Raw genomic sequence first — 19,727 nt, 5'->3', positions numbered from 1 at the left:
GACTTACACTCCCTGACTTTGAAGCTTATTATAAAGCCACAGTTGCCAAAACAGCATGGTACTGGCACAAAGATAGACATATAGATCAATGGAATCGAATTGAGAATTCAGAGATAGACCCTCAGATCTATGGCCGACTGATCTTTGATAAGGCCCCCAAAGTCACCGAACTGAGCCATAATGGTCTTTTCAACAAATGGGGCTGGGAGAGTTGGATATCCATATCCAAAAGAATGAAAGAGGACCCCTACCTCACCCCCTACACAAAAATTAACTCAAAATGGACCAAAGATCTCAATATAAAAGAAAGTACCATAAAACTCCTAGAAGATAATGTAGGAAAACATCTTCAAGACCTTGTATTAGGAGGCCACTTCCTAGACTTTACACCCAAAGCACAAGCAACAAAAGAGAAAATAGATAAATGGGAACTCCTCAAGCTTAGAAGTTTCTGCACCTCAAAGGAATTTCTCAAAAAGGTAAAGAGGCAGCCAACTCAATGGGAAAAAAATTTTGGAAACCATGTATCTGACAAAAGACTGATATCTTGCATATACAAAGAAATCCTACAACTCAATGACAATAGTACAGACAGCCCAATTATAAAATGGGCAAAAGATATGAAAAGACAGTTCTCTGAAGAGGAAATACAAATGGCCAAGAAACACATGAAAAAATGTTCAGCTTCACTAGCTATTAGAGAGATGCAAATTAAGACCACAATGAGATACCATCTAACACCGGTTAGAATGGCTGCCATTAAACAAACAGGAAACTACAAATGCTGGAGGGGATGTGGAGAAATTGGAACTCTTATTCATTGTTGGTAGGGACTGTATAATGGTTCAGCCACTCTGGAAGTCAGTCTGGCAGTTCCTTAGAAAACTAGATATAGAGCTACCATTCGATCCAGCGATTGCACTTCTCGGTATATACCCGGAAGATCGGAAAGCAGTGACACGAACAGATGTCTGCACGCCAATGTTCATAGCAGCATTATTCACAATTGCCAAGAGATGGAAACAACCCAAATGTCCTTCAACAGATGAGTGGATAAATAAAATGTGGTATATACACACGATGGAATACTACGCGGCAGTAAGAAGGAACGATCTGGTGAAACATATGACAACATGGATGAACCTTGAAGACATAATGCTGAGCGAAATAAGCCAGGCACAAAAAGAGAAATATTATATGCTACCACTAATGTGAACTTTGAAAAATGTAAAACAAATGGTTTATAATGTAGAATGTAGGGGAACTAGCAGTAGAGAACAATTAAGGAAGGGGGAACAATAATCCAAGAAGAACAGATAAGCTATTTAACGTTCTGGGGATGCCCAGAAATGACTATGGTCTGTTAATTTCTGATGGATGTAGTAGGAACAAGTTCACTGAAATGTTGCTATAGTATGTAACTTTCTTGGGGTAAAGTAGGAACATGTTGGAAGTTAAGCAGTTATCTTAGGTTAGTTGTCTTTTTCTTACTCCCTTGCTATGGTCTCTTTGAAATGTTCTTTTATTGTATGTTTGTTTTCTTTTTAACTTTTTTTTTCATACAGTTGATTTGAAAAAAGAAGGGAAAGTTAAAAAAAAAAAAAAAAGAAAAAAAGAAAAAAGACAAACAAGGAAAAAAAAAAAAAAAAGATGTAGTGCCCCCTTGAGGAGCCTGTGGAGAATGCAGGGGTATTCGCCTACCCCACCTCCATGGTTGCTAACGTGACCACAGACATAGGGGACTGGTGGTTTGATGGGTTGAGCCCTCTACCATAAGTTTTACCCTTGGGAAGACGGTTGCTGCAAAGGAGAGGCTAGGCCTCCCTGTATTTGTGCCTAAGAGTCTCCTCCTGAATGCCTCTTTGTTGCTCAGATGTGGCCCTCTCTCTCTGGCTAAGCCAACTTGAAAGGTGAAATCACTGCCCTCCCCCCTACGTGGGATCAGACACCCAGGGAAGTGAATCTCCCTGGCAACGTGGAATATGACTCCCGGGGAGGAATGTAGACCCTGGCATCGTGGGATGGAGAACATCTTCTTGACCAAAAGGGGGATGTGAAAGGAAATGAAATAAGCTTCAGTGGCAGAGAGATTCCAAAACGAGCCGAGAGATCACTCTGGTGGGCACTCTTACGCACACTTTAGACAACCTTTTTTAGGTTCTAAAGAATTGGGGTAGCTGGTGGTGGATACCTGAAACTATTAAACTACAACCCAGAACCCATGAATCTCGAAGACAGTTGTATAAAAATGTAGCTTATGAGGGGTGACAGTGGGATTGGGAATGCCATAAGGACCAAACTCCACTTTGTCTAGTTTATGGATGGATGTGTAGAAAAGTAGGGGAAGCAAACAAACAGACAAAGGTACCTAGTGTTCTTTTTTACTTCAATTGCTCTTTTTCACTCTAATTATTATTCTTGTTATTTTTGTGTGTGTGCTAATGAAGGTGTCAGGGATTGATTTAGGTGATGAATGTACAACTATGTAATGGTACTGTAAACAATCGAAAGTACAATTTGTTTTGTATGACTGCGTGGTATGTGAATATATCTCAATAAAATGATGATTAAAAAAAAATTCATTTATTAATGCACCTGATAATTATGGTTGTAAAAATCTTTTAAATGGTACATACACTGCAAACTAGTAACTCCAAAAACAAGGATGTACATCAGAATTCTTGAACTTCCCATTAAAAATACAGAAATTCTTGTTGGAAGCTTTGGGTTGGGGCTTGGAAATAATTATTTTAAACAAGTATTACAAAATGGAGAGTGATGAAGATTGTACAACTAAATAATGATAATGTGAGATATGGATGGATTATTGTGGACATAGCATATGCTATTTGAACTTAGGAAACCCTACTTTGTAAATCAAGCCCTCGATCTTGAGACTTGCTCTTGTGAAACTTATGGTTGTAAAGGGGAGGCTAAACCCATCTATAATTATGCCTAGGAGTCACCTCCAGAGAACCTCTTTTGTTGCTCAAATGTGGACTTTCTCTCTCTAAGCCTAACTCTGCAAATAAATCCATCACCCTCCCCCCGACATGGGACAGGACTGCCCCCCCCCCAGATGAATGAATCTCCCTGGCGATGTGGGAGACAGATCCCAGGAATGAGCCTGACCCTGGCATCGAGGGGTTGAGAATGGCTTTTTGATCAAAGGAGGGAAAACAAAGGCAAAAAAATAAGGTTTCAGAGGCTAAGATAATTCAAATAGAGTCAAGAGGCTGTACTGGAGGTTACTCCTATGCAAGACTCAGCTAGATATGCCAAATGGGCACAATAAGATAAGCCCAAGTCAACGGTATTCCTGAAAACCCTAAAGAATACCCGGATCCATATCTGAGATTCTACAAAAGTTTCACTCACTAAGTTCATTTTTCAGAAACTTCAATCCTTCAGAGAACTCCTATACCAGTTAAGTCCCCAAACCCAGAGGCAATAGCCTCTTCAAGAACAGCAACCAGATGTGTCCCCTTTTCCCATAATGTTGACACCCCTTTTCAACATGAACAAGTTAGGGTGGTCCCTGCCTAGACATCCCTGAAGATCAGGAAAGTGATTAAACTAGAGGAAGCGGAAGTAAAAGACAAGATGGAATTTAACAAAGGATTATGAATACTGAATCTCTATGTAATTTTCTTCTTAGTTGCTAGGGTCTTAGAGTAGCTAGAAGGAAAGAAAGGAAATGGTAGAACTGCAACCCACAGCATCCTTTGAAATTTGTTATACAGCTACTTGTTAAATTGTAATTTGAAAGTTACCACCTTCTTGCTGTACATTATATTTCACAATAAGGAAATAACTAAACTATGGTACTGTAACTCATAACATTTTTGGAAATTTCCTATATAACTACCTGTTAAATCATACTCTGAAAGATATTACCTTTTTTGGATATATTCTATATTTCACAATAATGAAATAACTGAAACTGTGGAACTGTACCCATAACATTCTTTGAACTCTGCTCTCTAACTACTTGTTAAATTGTGCTTGGAAAGATATCACTTTTACAGTGTATGAAGAAGCAATAGAAAAATGCTGATTAACGGCATTAGGTCAACTTGACAAAGATCAACAGTGCAGTGTTTTTCGTATGTCATATGGACTTTAGCAGATACACATACAATTTATTTACATCATTTATATTAAGTTACTTTTTATGTATTGCATTATTTATCCCATATTTACTATCATGATAAAATTTCCTTTTAGAATGAATTTGAGTTAAAAGAGAATCAATTTAAACAGAAACATTAAGTAAATAATAGGATAGGTGGTACATGGAAATAGTAAAAATTTTAAAAGTGTAATACATATGATAGAAGACTGGGAACATGGCACTAGTTAACTCCACTATGCCCTTTTTAAGTTAAAAGGCTGTAAAAGGCACATACCTAAAGATTCAAAATTAAGTCAACAGTCAAAAATCAATAAAAAACATTAAATGGGAGTAAGATATAGTTTATATCTCTACTTACAATTTGAAATCAATTATATAATGTGTTAACCAGTAATGCACACTTTTCATTTTAACATTATAACTGCTACCATTGACCAGAGCCAGGCACTATGCTACACATCATCTCTAACCTCGTTTAATCCTTACCAGAGCTTTATGGAAGGATTCTTTGCACAGAAGGCCAGTTCTTGTTGACTGAGCCTCGTTTAATCCTTACCAGAGCTTTATGGAAGGATTCTTTGCACAGAAGGCCAGTTCTTGTTGACTGAGAGGTACTAATTATCCCACTTATTAAGAGCTAAGTCTTTAATTTGTAAGCACTTTACAAATGTTATCCCATTTAATCTTCTCAATAACCCCTTGAGACACTGTGATGGTTAGGTTCATGTGCCAACTTGGCCAGGTGATGGTGTCCAGGTGTCTGGTCAAGCAAGCACTGGCCTAACCATTACTGCAAGGATATTTGTGGCTGGTTAATAAACCAGAAGGCTGGTTTCTTAAATCATCAGTCAACTGATGCACCCGTGACTGATTACATCAATGTAGGGCGTGTCTTCTGCAATGAGACAATTCAATCAGCTGGATTTAATCCAATCAGTTGAAGACTTTTAAGCAAGAAAGTTAGAGGAACCTCACTTCTTCTTCAGCGAAGTGTTTCCTGAGTTCACTGGAATTGCCAGTTTGCTGCCTGCCCTACAGAATTTGGACTCATGCATACCCACAGCTGCGTGACACTTTTTATATCTCTTGTCGATTCTGTTTCCCTAGAAAACCCTAACTAATACAGGCACTACTACAATTCCTATACTACAAAAGAGGAGAGATCTGCAAAGATAACCCAACCCTCCTCGCTGGAACCCTGGCCTAACTCCCAGGCTGGGCTGCCTTCGCCACACCACTTACTCTGGGTACCACTACACTACCGTCATGAACAGAGGGCTCTCCTCCAATGGAATGAGGTCCCCACCAGCTGGAAAGAATGATCCAGGAGTTCAGAGATCTAGTTCTACAGCCTGCAAGAGGGCTTACACAGGGCTTAGGTTTACATTTCTGGTGACGCTTTTAACCACTCTAAGTCTAAATGTCCACACCAATCAACACAGATGTTAGCCTCTTGAGTCTAAATTCAGATCTAAAAGAGCTAATCCATCTACAATTTAAAAGGGAAAAAAAAATCTGGGGATTTTACTTGAACTACTTACCTCTATAGGTCAAATAAAAAGTTTTACTCAGCTCCCCTCTTCCCTCAGATAGCTTGTTACGTTCCCTATACCCTGCCGTCTGGTATTGCTAACTTAATGTACCTCAGAGCACTCAGCAGATCTGGCTTGTTTCAGTTCATTTTGTGCATACCTGTAATGTATTTTTGTCTAAAAAGAATATAAAATTGTTCTCTAGAGGGATGGAAAAAGAGGCCTTTCAAATTAGAGACCAGTAATTAGGAATCAACAACAGGAATTAATTTTTTTTAAATTGAGAATAGAACTTTGTGTAAGCAATGGTATTTTTGGCTTTTTTGTTGTTGTTTCTTCATTCTAGTAATTTGATTTATTTATTTATAATTGAACAGACACATAACCTGTTTCCTGCATCTCTGTAATACTATACTATAAGCTCCTTGAGGATAATAACTATGTCATTCATCCTTTCATTTCATTCAACAAAGGCTTAATACCTGACAGGCAATGTGCGAGGAGTTGAAGAAAAAACACATTACTGATCAACAGTCACCATTCTTGCCCTCATGGAGCTTACAATCTACAGAGAGAACAAGATATTTAGCAACTAATTACACATTTTAAAAAAGCATTTAAAATCCAGTTATGAGTTATGCTACCAAGGAAGATGACAGGGAAGAGAATGCTATGACAAAATATACATACAGGACCTAGCCAGGAGAATCACAAGGTTGATACAAAGAGGGCTTCTCTAAAGAAATAACTTTTAACCTGAGACAAAGCTCTAAAGCCACCCAGAAGTGGGAGAGGAAAAGTGGCTGAGACAAGAAACAGTATGTGCAAAGGCTCTGAGATAGGAAAGAGCACAGCACATCTGAGAAATGGAGAGAAAGTCACTATGACCTAGAGAAGAGTGGCAGAGTAAACAAGCGCCCAAAGGAAGGCAAGAGCCAAATTATACGGTAACTGGCAGGCCCGTGGCTTTCACGCTTACAAAAATGTGCAACCAATGACAGGCTCTAAAGAGAGGGCTGTGAGTCAATCTGTCTTTCCCTTCAAAGTATTTACAAGATCACCTTTACTGACAGATAAGCATAGGTATATAGATGTACACAATTTTCTAACACTATTTTGACTTCTCGAGGCTTCTCACTATCCAATCTGAAAATCTGTCTAAACAGCTATTTTGTCTACAATACTCCAGCAAGCAAGACCAATTCATCTGGCGGTAGTCAAAGAGGAAAAGAAATTGTTCACTTGAGGGGAATAATGCTTTAGGAATTATGAAACTCTTAAGAATTACAAGTTAATATCTAAGAGGTAAAACTCTACTGGACATCAATGATATAATTTTAAAATACACACACAAAAAGAAAATGAGCCTTATGAAAAATATAACATGCCTTTCTTACAATTTAAAAACTATGTAAACTAGGACATTTTTTAATGGGTTTAAAATTGTTAGAAGAAAAAAAACAAAGGCTCCTATTTCTAATTTTATACTTTTCTTCACTGAGGAGAATATAATTTGGTAAGGCCAATGTGGAAGTTACTGGAAATGTGGGGCCTAAAGGCCCTGCGCATTCCAAGTATAAATACCATGTAAAGTTTCAGAAAAGAAATCTCACCAAATATAACTAAGTGCAACATGTACAAAATGTAGGGAATGTAAACAAAAATTTTTAACATATCAAAGCTGTATCACTTTATATCTCAACACTAGGGTCTAAGAATCCCCTGAAATTGAATGCAGATTTTTATTATACGAATATGTACATTTTTTCCCGAGTAGAGTTCATAGTTTTCATCAGATTCTCAAATGCAGACAATTGACCTAGAAGTTATTTACCATACATTTGGCAAGGTTCTCTTCTCAAAATAGCTCATCCTGACACTCAGAGGATAACAGTGCCAAGCATATAACTCAATTCAAAATCAATGCTCAAGCCATAAGGTCTCTTCTAGAGGAACCAAAAGCAGAAACCACACAGACTTTACACCAAACTGACTTAAAAAACACATAAATGTAAAGAAGTTTTCCCAGTAAGAAAGTAATTTTCAATCTTTTGTGACACATTGCTATTTCTATGATTGGAAAGGCACTGTCCTCCCTCATCTCCTATAAAAAGGGTTAATTTTAAAATAAATTAACATTTAATTTAGTAACACAGTTAATTTACGAATAACTAGAAAAATTCTTAAATGGTGGATATCCAGAGCTTTGATTAAATGCAATAAAGTGCAAAGAAAATATTTCAATTTTCACCTTTCAGTTTTTCTTTCTCACTTAAGCTTGAATTAGAATTAATTTTTGCATTTCATATAATTCTCTAACTTACGTGTTATACTATACATTCTTTGTCAGCCGTCTCCAATCTATGTAGGTCCTGTCAAAACAACTAAACTATTATGGTCATAACAACTTAGTGTCTATGAAGCTACTACAATAACCCAGGGGCAAGGTCATGAGAATTGAGTTGTGTAATGGCTACACAGGAGAAAGGACATACAGGACATACATTCTTCCTCATCAATTACATGTGATACAGCATTTCTCATTCATTTCAAAACCTAGAGCTTAAATTAACTGGGCTATTATTTCAAGCTTATTATTTCACTATTGCAATCTTTTTCTCAAAAATCGCAGGCCAAGTTGTAACTTTAAAATACCTATTTTTCTAAGCTTGAACATAAAACTTTTAGTCTGTCTCAAATTTAAAAAGTATACAATTTTTCTGCTGAAGAGCTGCAAACCAATTCAAAGGGCTTTTTGACTTCTGGCTCTCTTTCAGACATTTGCATTCAAGTAAAAATTAAATTATCCCTATAAATAAAGCAGTTAAATACAGGTCTCTCAACCAATCAAAACCAAGTATGCTTTAAAAAGTACTATAAGGCAAAGAAGGACGTTATACCATACTACTGTAAATATGAATACTACATAAATTGAGATATTAATTAGATATTCTAAATTCTCAAATCCTTTTCAAGAGCATTAGCCACCTTTATATAATCCTCTGATGACATAAAATTCTGCTCCTCCCCTCCAAAACCAAAAGGTTAATTTTGCATCAATCATCAACATAGGTCTTCTTCTAGAATCTGTCACACAGATCCTGAATTCCACAAAGTAAGGTGGTAAAGGTCTCTAATCTAGCCTACTTGCCAATATAAATCTCTCAAATTAAAATAAAATCTCTGCAGAGTTAACTGACAAAAGAAGATACTGACAGAGAAAAGAACATTTGTTTTTAAAACTAAAAAATAAAGCACTTGAAGGGATTTTTAGAAAGTATATGGTGGTTTGATGGGTTGAGCCCTCTACCACAGGATTTACCCTTGGGAAGACGGTTGCTGCAAAGGAGAGGCTAGGCCTCCCTATAATTGTGCCTAAGAGCCTCCTCCCGAATGTCTCTTTGTTGCTCAGATGTGGCCCTCTCTCTCTAGCTAAGCCAACTTGAAAGGTGAAATCACTGCCCTCCCACCTATGTGGGATCTGACACCCAGGGGAGTGAATCTCCCTGGCAACGTGGAATATGACTCCCGGGGAGGAATGTAGACCCGGCATCGTGGGATGGAGAACATCTTCCTGACCAAAAGGGGGATTTGAAAGGAAATGAAATAAGCTTCAGTGGCAGAGAGAATCCAAAAGGAGCCGAGAGGTCACTCTGGTGGGCACTCTTATGCACAATATAGACAACCCTTTTTAGGTTCTAATGAATTGGGGTAGCTGGTGGTGGATACCTGAAACTATCAAACTACAACCCAGAACCCATGAACCTTGAAGACAATTGTATAAAAATGTGGCTTATGAGGGGGGGACAGTGGGATTGGGGGGGCCATAGGGATCACACTCCCGTTTGTCTAGTTTGTGGATGGATGAGTGGAAAGGTGGGGGAAGGAAACAAACAAACAAACAGACAAGGGCGCCCAGTGTTTTCACTTTAGTTGCTCCTTTTCACTTTAATTATTATTCTGGTTATTTTTGTGTGTGTGGTAATGAGGGTGTCGGGGACTGATTTTGGAAATCAATGTACAACTATGTAATGGTATTGTGAACAATCAAATGTACGATTTGTTTTGTATGACTGCGTGGTATGTGAATATATCTCAATAAAATGAATAAAAAAAGGTGTGTGTAAAGGATGCATGTATGGGAACACTTAAAATTCATAATAACGCATGGCTATTTAGAGTAGGGGTGAATAATCTTGTAAGGAGGTAAAGAGGAGTCAGTTTTAGGAATTGGACAAAAGCTCTGTGGCTTCTTTTGTATCCTTGATAAATCTTCAAAATCTTGTTTTATTTATTTCTAAAATAATAATAATAATAGCTCCTAACTCATCGGCCTGTAGGGAATAAATGAGACCATTTGTATAGAATGTTTAACTGATACCAGATTTTAGAATGTACCCAATAAATGTTAACTATTGTTGAAATACTTGTATAGACTGAGGACCCCATTATTTTTATAGCATTGAATTATGTCCATATACTGTTTAAGAAATGGAGAAAATGTTAACAGTGGTTATTTCTGGTTGGTAAGATTATGGCTATCACTTTTCTTAAATTTCTATGAGTTTGAATGACTGACTATATTGAAATCTGAAGGAAAGAGAAAAAAAGGTCTGAGAATTTTAATACATTTTTATATTAAAGTCTTTCTGCTATGAAAAAAAAATGTAGCTTATGAGGGGTGACAATGGGATTGGGAAAGCCATAAGGACCACACTCCCCTTTGTCTAGTTTATGGATGGATGAGTAGAGGGGTGGGGGAAGGAAACAAACAAACAAACAGACAGACAAAGGTACCCAGTGTTCTTTTTTACTTCAATTGCTCTTTTTCACTTTAATTATTATTCTTACTATTTGTGTGTGTGTGCTAATGAAGGTGTCAGGGATTGATTTAGGTGATGAATGTACAACTATGTAACGGTACTGTGAACAATCGAATGTACGATTTGTTTTGTATGACTGTGTGGTATGTGAATATATCTCAATTAAATGAAGATTTAAAAAAATAAAAAAGAAAGAAAGAAAGTATATGGGAGAAGGCACGAATGAGTTTGGGGAATGAACCCTGACCTCCAAACCTTGTGAGTGTGGCCTTTTTCTGGGAAAAAGGGACCATACTTTTCATCATAATCTTAAAATAGTTCACAGCCACCCCCCTCCAAAAGGTTAAGAGCTACTAATATAAACCAAGAAAAAAGAAAAGCTTAAAAACATGAAATCAACCCAATTCAAACTGAATGCAAAGTATACCTTATAAATTCAACCTCTGCATTAACCACTATTTACTGGGAAAATGGCAACGAAGAACAAGCTCCATTTTATCCCTCATCCCTCCAGGAACTAAAGTAATGAACGGCTTTCCCAGAGAATGACCTAAAAGGCAAGTAGGTGTTAGAAAAGATGTGGAAAAGGCATTAATCAAAGCAGTGAGGGGGAAATGCCAGTAGCTAGCTCAGTTCAGTGTGACTGGAGGAGGAGGGAGGAGAGAATATTTATGAATATATTTTGGTGGACAGGTCCTTATAAAGTTTCTCCAATTATAGGGTAGTCTCTTAATTGTTTTATATTAAACAAAGAAAACAGTCTTTAAGGAAGGAAAGTCAGCCTGAAACAACCTCAAGCAATGCTAGTTTGGGATGCTCACAGAAACTTATCTGACACAATAAAAAGACAAAAATGTTAACACAGACTCACTGATTTATTCCTGGGGGTATCATAAAAAGCCTTTCAAAGACCATTATAACAAGGAATGCATATGCAATTATGTTGTGTGGGTCACACATACCCACTTTAAGTATATGGATGGGATAAAAGTGTGGGTTTGGAATAAAATTTCCAGTTACAGCATCATATACAAATTGCAAATGTGCTAAATCTCAAACAACGTAAACAGGAGTAAAACGATGACTCAAAAGGCAACTCTAGTCATGAACAGGACGTCAAATATTCATATAGAAGTTTGAATTGCTTAGGAAATGGGACGGTGAAAAAACTTATTCAAAATTACTATTATTTTGTATATATTATTTTAAACAGTACGTATAACTAAATTCATAAATTTTATATGTAAAGATTTAATTATTTTACCTGCATTTTTAAAACAAATTAACACAGTGAAGTATGAAAATGTGTTTTTCTTATTATTTCAATGGAAAATTATGAGACAGTCTTACAATTGGGGTCAACATATATTCAAGCATATACATACAGTAAATGATATTTGAAGACTTGTTAAATAAATGAGATCCCATAGAAAGAGATGAGCCCATCATTTATATTTAGAAGAAATAACATTTAAGTAATAGGTAGAGGGAAAATTTGCAGATACTAAGAAAAAGCAGGGAGAATGCCAGAAAATAGGCAAGTGTTCTCAGCCTTCGGTGGGCATCAGAAGTACCAGTCAAGCTGGCAGAGATGCTGGAGATGAGGCCCGGACACATTCATTTGGAAAAAGTAACACTGGATACTCTACCATGTGCCTAAGTTTGTGAATCCCTGCTGCAGGGTCAGAAAGGATAAGAAACATTTGCTGGTGTTAAATGGTTGAGATTGACAGGTGTCTTAAGAGGAGGTCCCTGATAGCCTGCAGGAGCAGCAGTGGGGAGCGAGCTCTAGGGAGCAGAGGGGGAAAGGGGAAGAAGGAGGCATCTGGCTTAAGAGTCAGTGAGAAAGTTATGCAGTGTGTGGAAGGTGAGGAATTTTTAAAAGACAATTAAAGGATAAAAAAGGTATCTGTGGGAGTGCCTTGGGGTTTTGGGGACCAGACAGGGACAAAAACTTGAAAATCATTCTAAGTGATAAAGAAGAAAACAGGTACCCAGTGGAAGTCTCCCAATCCAGGCCTAGGAATTTACACCCAGCATTAAGAGAATTGGCTCAGTAGTCAAATAGCCTGAGCTGAAATCCAGGCTCAGTCAGGGACTGTATGATCCTCAGCCATCACTTAACTCATCTATACTTCGGTTTCCTCATTTGTAAAATCAGGACAATAATAGTTCCTGCATCAAAGGTCACTGTGAGGATTAAGAAGGTTGAATACATATCAAGGATTTAGCTCAACCGCAGGCACAAAATAAAGACTCAAATATTAGCTATTAAATATACAAAAGATAATTTACCCTCTTGTGTTTTAAGTGCCAAATAAATGCTACAGACTACAGACCTTATTTTGAGAATGAAGAAGGGTCACTTTAGGCTACGGTGGACAGGGCAGGCCTCTCAGAAGAGGGGATTTAATTGGATCTTGAAAAACCAGGAACATTCCTGATAAGAGATGACAGGAGAGGCATTCAAGGCCAGGAAATGAGAAAATAAAGGAAAAAAGGTACAGAAGCATCTACAGAATATAATTTACCTGTATTTCATGAAACAGTGTGGAAGGGACATAAGTTTCTTCCTAGATTAGCAAATAAATGAGACAGCAGAATCAGAGTACATGTTCATTACCTTGGAAGAAAAGATACCTTCAATTTCCTACCTCAAAGACTGTCTCCACATGTTCCTCCCATTTCCAAATTCCAACTGTCCTTCAAGATCCAGCACAACAGCAATCAACACAGAGACCTTCATTGAATCCCGAAGTACTTGGAAATTATTTCTTCTTCCCATGAATTTCTATAGCCCTTCAATTCTTCCTATTTAGTACCTGTTACCTACATTGCTGTGTCCCATGAGGATTCAATTATATATATTTGAATATATATACATATATATAAAGTGTCTTGCACTTTGTAATCATTCAATAATTGGTAATGAAAAACGACAAAAGAATCATTCTTCCTTGTTGATTCTACTCACCAACCATCTTGTTTTAAATAACTATTTCATCAATAATAGATAGATGTTGAATGTATGAATGGTAGACTAGAATAATACATAATTTAGATATAAAAACATATCCAGACTCCTGAGCTTGGTATGATAGAGAATTGAAATAAGAATCAGACATCCTAGGTTCTAGTACCAACTCTGCCTTTAACTCACTACATGACTCCTCGGGGAAAAAAAAAGTCAATCTCTCTGGACTTGAGTTATCTAAAGAATAAAATGAAAGGACTGGATTTGATTATCTTTACAACTCCTTCTAATTCTAAAATCCCATCATTAGAAAAAATTAAATGTACATCTCTCTTTAAAATGGAAGACCTAAGCAACATTTCAGTTCTAAATCTTACTATCATTTATCTATTCCAGTTTCTAAGTATTTATTATACACCCAAAAATTCATTATTTATTTCTAAATAGTATTCATGCACTATTTATTAGTATAATGCCTACTATAAAATTTGCACAATTATAAATTTACAAAAATGAAAATGAAGATGGAATAAAAAGGTGTTTAATGTCCTGTTACTTGTCATGGCTTCACACTATCATTAGCCTACCCCTCAATGCACCATATATACTTAGACCAAGGTTCATCATTAATAATAATGGTTATAAATCAATACTGAAGTCTAGATAACATTAAATATTTTGTCCATCTTCTTGTGTCTGACAATATTATCATCGCTTGTACCTTGTAATGTGTCTGGCATAAGTGGTGTACAAAGTATCACCTCAGACATACCTGTTCAGTTAAACTTACACTAATTAGTATCTTCAAACCAGTTTCTTTGCAGGAATCTTTTAAAGTATCTTGCCCATTCTCCAAGTTTTTAGTAAAAAAACAAAAACAAAAACAAAAAAAACCTAGATAATACAGTTAGTAAAAAATCCACTTAACTAATAAGTACTCATTACCTACAGGTTCTCAATATAAAAGGTAAGGCATTAAAGGGCTACTGTCAAGCCCTCGAAATTGAGAAATTCCCAATCTAAGAAGAAGATAATTAGAAGTCTATTATAAGTGGCATGCAAGAGGACAAACTAAGGATGCCAGTGTCAATCTGTATAATAAATAGTAAGTATAATTTCCCTTAGGTTTCTAGATTTAAAAGCAGTATAAGTTCTAACAGTTTCTTCCCATCCCTAAAAAGACTACCTTGCACCTGCCAAGCAGTTACTATTTTATTCAATTTTAAGATGATAAGTATTCGTGGAAGGACTGCAGAAGGGTTTTTGGTCAACTTTCTTGACACATCTTAAGAATTTAATACTAGGGAAAGGGGGATGCTCAACATCGTTAGCTCCACATCACAGCCACTTGGATGTCTACAATCAAAAAGTCAGAGGCGGGGCAAGATGGCAGACTGGTGAGCTGTATGTTTTAGTTACTCCTCCAGGAAAGTAGGTAAAAAGCCAGGAACTGCGTGGACTGGACACCACAGAGCAATCTGTCTTTGGGCATACTTCATACAACACTCATGAAAACGTGGAACTGCTGAGATCAGCGAAATCTGTAAGTTTTTGCGGCCAGGGGACCCGCGCCCCTCCCTGCCAGGCTCAGTCCCGGGGGAGGAGGGACTGTCAGCTCCAGGAAGGAGAAGGGAGAATTGCAGTGGCTGCTCTTACCGGAAACTCATTCTACTGATTCAAACTCCAACCATAGATAGACTGAGGCCAGACACCAGAGACTCTGAGAGCAGCCAGCCCAGCAGAGAGGAGACAGGCATAGAAAAAAAACAACACGAAAAAACTCCAAAATAAAAGCAGAGGATTTTTGGAGTTCTGGTGAACACAGAAAGGGGAAGGGCGGAGATCAGGCCTTGAGGCGCATATGCAAATCCCGAAGCAAGGCTGATTTCTCTGCCCTTGGCACTTTTCCTTAATGGCCCTGGTTGCTTTGTCTATTAGCATTTCAATAACCCATTAGATCTCTGAGGAGGGCCGTTTTTTTTTTTTTTTTAAATCCTTTTTGCTTTTTCTAAAACAATTACTCTAAGAAGCTCAATACAGAAAGCTTCAAAGAATTGAAATTTGGGCACGTCAAGTCAAGAGCAGAACTAAGAGAGCTCTGAGACAAAAGGCAATAATCCAGTGGCTGAGAAAATTCACTAAACAACACAACTTCCCAAGAAAAGGGGGGTGTCTGCTCACAGCCACCATCCTGGTGGACAGGAAACACTCCTGCCCATCGCCAGCCCCATAGCCCAGAGCTGCCCCAGACAACCCAGTGTGACGGAAGTGCTTCAAATAACAGGCACACACCACAAAACTGGGCGTGGACATTAGCCTTCCCTGCAACCTCAGCTGAATGTCCCAGAGCTGGGAAGGGGGAGCAGTGTGAATTAACAGAGCCCCATTCAGCCATCATTTGAGCAGACTGGGAGCCTCCCAACACAGCCCAGCAGCCCAGAACTGCCCTGGGGGGACGGCACTCACCTGCGACATAGCACAGTCATCCCTCAACAGAGGACCCGGGGTGCACAGCCTGGAAGAGGGGCCCACTTGCAAGTCTCAGGAGCCATACGCCAATACCAAAGACTTGTGGGTCAGTGGCAGAGACAAACTGTGGCAGGACTGAACTGAAGGATTAGACTATTGCAGTAGCTTTAAAACTCTAGGATCATCAGGGAGATTTGAATGTTAGGGCCACCCCCCCTCCCCAACTGCCCAGAAACACGCCCCACATACAGGGCAGGCAACACCAACTACACACGCAAGCTTGGGACACCAATTGGGCCCCACAAGACTCACTCCCCCACTCACCAAAAAGGCTAAGCAGGGGAGATCTGGCTTGTGGAGAACAGGTGTCTCGTGGACGCCACCTGCTGGTTAGTTAGAGAAAGTGTACTCCACGAAGCTGTAGATCTGATAAATTAGAGATAAGGACTTCAACTGGTCTACAAACCCTAAAAGAACCCTATCAAGGTCAGCAAATGCCACGAGGCCAAAAACAACAGAAAATTATAAAGCATATGAAAAAACCAGACGATATGGATAACCCAAGCCCAAGCACCCAAATCAAAAGACCAGAAGAGACACACCTAGAGCAGCTACTCAAAGAACTAAAGATGAACAATGAGACCCTAGTACAGGATATGAAGGAAATCAAGAAGACCCTAGAAGAGCATAAAGAAGACATTGCAAGACTAAATAAAAAAATGGATGATCTTATGGAAATTAAAGAAACTGTTGACCAAATTAAAAAGATTCTGGACACTCATAGTACAAGACTAGAGGAAGTTGAACAACGAATCAGTGACCTGGAAGATGACAGAATGGAAAATGAAAGCATAAAAGAAAGAATGGGGAAAAAAATTGAAAAACTCGAAATGGACCTCAGGGATATGATAGATAATATGAAACGTCCGAATATAAGACTCATTGGTGTCCCAGAAGGGGAAGAAAAGGGTAAAGGTCTAGGAAGAGTATTCAAAGAAATTGTTGGGGAAAACTTCCCAAATCTTCTAAACAACATAAATACACAAATCATAAATGCTCAGCGAACTCCAAATAGAATAAATCCAAAAAAACCCACTCCGAGACATATACTGATCACACTGTCAAACATAGAAGAGAAGGAGCAAGTTCTGAAAGCAGCAAGAGAAAAGCAATTCACCACATACAAAGGAAACAGCATAAGACTAAGTAGTGACTACTCAGCAGCCACCATGGAGGCGAGAAGGCAGTGGCACGATATATTTAAAATTCTGAGTGAGAGGAATTTCCAGCCAAGAATACTTTATCCAGCAAAGCTCTCCTTCAAATTTGAGGGAGAGCTTAAATTTTTCACAGACAAAGAAATGCTGAGAGAATTTGCTAACAAGAGACCTGCCCTACTGGAGATACTAAAGGGAGCCCTACAGACAGAGAAACAAAGACAGGACAGAGAGACTTGGAGAAAGGTTCAGTACTAAAGAGATTTGGTATGGGTACAATAAAGGATATTAATAGAGAGAGGGAAAAATATGGCAAACATAATCCAAAGGATAAGATGGCCGATTCAAGAAATGCCTTCACGGTTTTAACGTTGAATGTAAATGGATTAAACTCCCCAATTAAAAGATATAGATTCGCAGAATGGATCAAAAAAAATGAACCATCAATATGTTGCATACAAGAGACTCATCTTAGACACAGGGACACAAAGAAACTGAAAGTGAAAGGATGGAAAAAAATATTTCATGCAAGCTACAGCCAAAAGAAAGCAGGTGTAGCAATATTAATCTCAGATAAAATAGACTTCAAATGCAGGGATGTTTTGAGAGACAAAGAAGGCCACTACATACTAATAAAAGGGGCAATTCAGCAAGAAGAAATAACAATCGTAAATGTCTATGCACCCAATCAAGGTGCCACAAAATACATGAGAGAAACATTGGCAAAACTAAAGGAAGCAATTGATGTTTCCACAATAATTGTGGGAGACTTCAACACATCACTCTCTCCTATAGATAGATCAACCAGACAGAAGACCAATACAGAAATTGAAAACCTAAACAATCTGATAAATGAATTAGATTTAACAGACATCTACAGGACATTACATCCCAAATCACCAGGATACACATACTTTTCTAGTGCTCACGGAACTTTCTCCAGAATAGATCATATGCTGGGACATAAAACAAGCCTCAATAAATTTAAAAAGATTGAAATTATTCAAAGCACATTCTCTGACCACAATGGAATACAATTAGAAGTCAATAACCATCAGAGACTTAGAAAATTCACAAATACCTGGAGGTTAAACAACACACTCCTAAACAATCAGTGGGTTAAAGAAGAAATAGCAAGAGAAATTGCTAAATATATAGAGACGAATGAAAATGAGAACACAACATACCAAAACCTATGGGATGCAGCAAAAGCAGTGCTAAGGGGGAAATTTATAGCACTAAACGCATATATTAAAAAGGAAGAAAGAGCCAAAATCAAAGAACTAATGGATCAACTGAAGAAGCTAGAAAATGAACAGCAAACCAATCCTAAACCAAGTACAAGAAAAGAAATAACAAGGATTAAAGCAGAAATAAATGACATAGAGAACAAAAAAACAATAGAAAGGATAAATATCACCAAAAGTTGGTTCTTTGAGAAGATCAACAAGATTGACAAGCCCCTAGCTAGACTGACAAAATCAAAAAGAGAGAAGACCCATATAAACAAAATAATGAATGAAAAAGGTGACATAACTGCAGATCCTGAAGAAATTAAAAAAATTATAAGAGGATATTATGAACAACTGTATGGCAACAAACTGGATAATGTAGAAGAAATGGACAATTTCCTGGAAACATATGAACAACCTAGACTGACCAGAGAAGAAATAGAAGACCTCAACCAACCCATCACAAGCAAAGAGATCCAATCAGTCATCAAAAATCTTCCCACAAATAAATGCCCAGGGCCAGATGGCTTCACAGGGGAATTCTACCAAACTTTCCAGAAAGAACTGACACCAATCTTACTCAAACTCTTTCAAAACATTGAAAAAAATGGAACACTACCTAACTCATTTTATGAAGCTAACATCAATCTAATACCAAAACCAGGCAAAGATGCTACAAAAAAGGAAAACTACCGGCCAATCTCCCTAATGAATATAGACGCAAAAATCCTCAACAAAATACTTGCAAATCGAATCCAAAGACACATTAAAAAAATCATACACCATGACCAAGTGGGGTTCATTCCAGGCATGCAAGGATGGTTCAACATAAGAAAAACAATCAATGTATTACAACACATTAAAAACTCGAAAGGGAAAAATCAATTGATCATCTCAATAGATGCTGAAAAAGCATTTGACAAAATCCAACATCCGTTTTTGATAAAAACACTTCAAAAGGTAGGAATTGAAGGAAACTTCCTCAACATGATAAAGAGCATATATGAAAAACCCACAGCCAGCATAGTACTCAATGGTGAGAGACTGAAAGCCTTCCCTCTAAGATCAGGAACAAGACAAGGATGCCCGCTGTCACCACTGTTATTCAACATTGTGCTGGAAGTGCTAGCCAGGGCAATCCGGCAAGACAAAGAAATAAAAGGCATCCAAATTGGAAAAGAAGAAGTAAAACTGTCATTGTTTGCAGATGATATGATCTTATATCTAGAAAACCCTGAGAAATCAACGATACACCTACTAGAGCTAATAAACAAATTTAGCAAAGTAGCGGGATACAAGATTAATGCACATAAGTCAGTAATGTTTCTATATGCTAGAAATGAAC

General features: G+C 37.8%; 1 protein-coding gene across 6 annotated transcripts in view; it reads right to left on the bottom strand.

The window, feature by feature from the left end:
- LOC119525169 (mitogen-activated protein kinase kinase kinase 4-like) overlaps window positions 1-19,727 on the bottom strand; it is a 104,118-nt gene that overhangs the window by 55,228 nt on the left and 29,163 nt on the right. Inside the window, exons 1-2 of one of the 6 annotated variants that reach the window (XM_037823771.1) lie at window positions 13,022-13,459; window positions 12,830-12,930 (exon numbers count right to left, since the gene is read on the bottom strand). The exons of 4 other annotated variants lie outside the window; for them this stretch is intronic. The gene's annotated coding sequence lies outside the window, so the exon portion shown is untranslated. Of the gene's footprint in view, window positions 1-12,829; window positions 13,460-19,727 lie in introns of those variants that run through there. One more of the 6 variants, XM_037823770.1, reaches the window with a different exon arrangement.

This window comes from Choloepus didactylus (genome assembly GCF_015220235.1).
Source record: "Choloepus didactylus isolate mChoDid1 chromosome 24 unlocalized genomic scaffold, mChoDid1.pri SUPER_24_unloc2, whole genome shotgun sequence".
In the NCBI taxonomy this organism is placed as follows: domain Eukaryota; kingdom Metazoa; phylum Chordata; class Mammalia; order Pilosa; family Megalonychidae; genus Choloepus; species Choloepus didactylus.
This window is presented reverse-complemented; position numbering and strand designations above follow the sequence as displayed.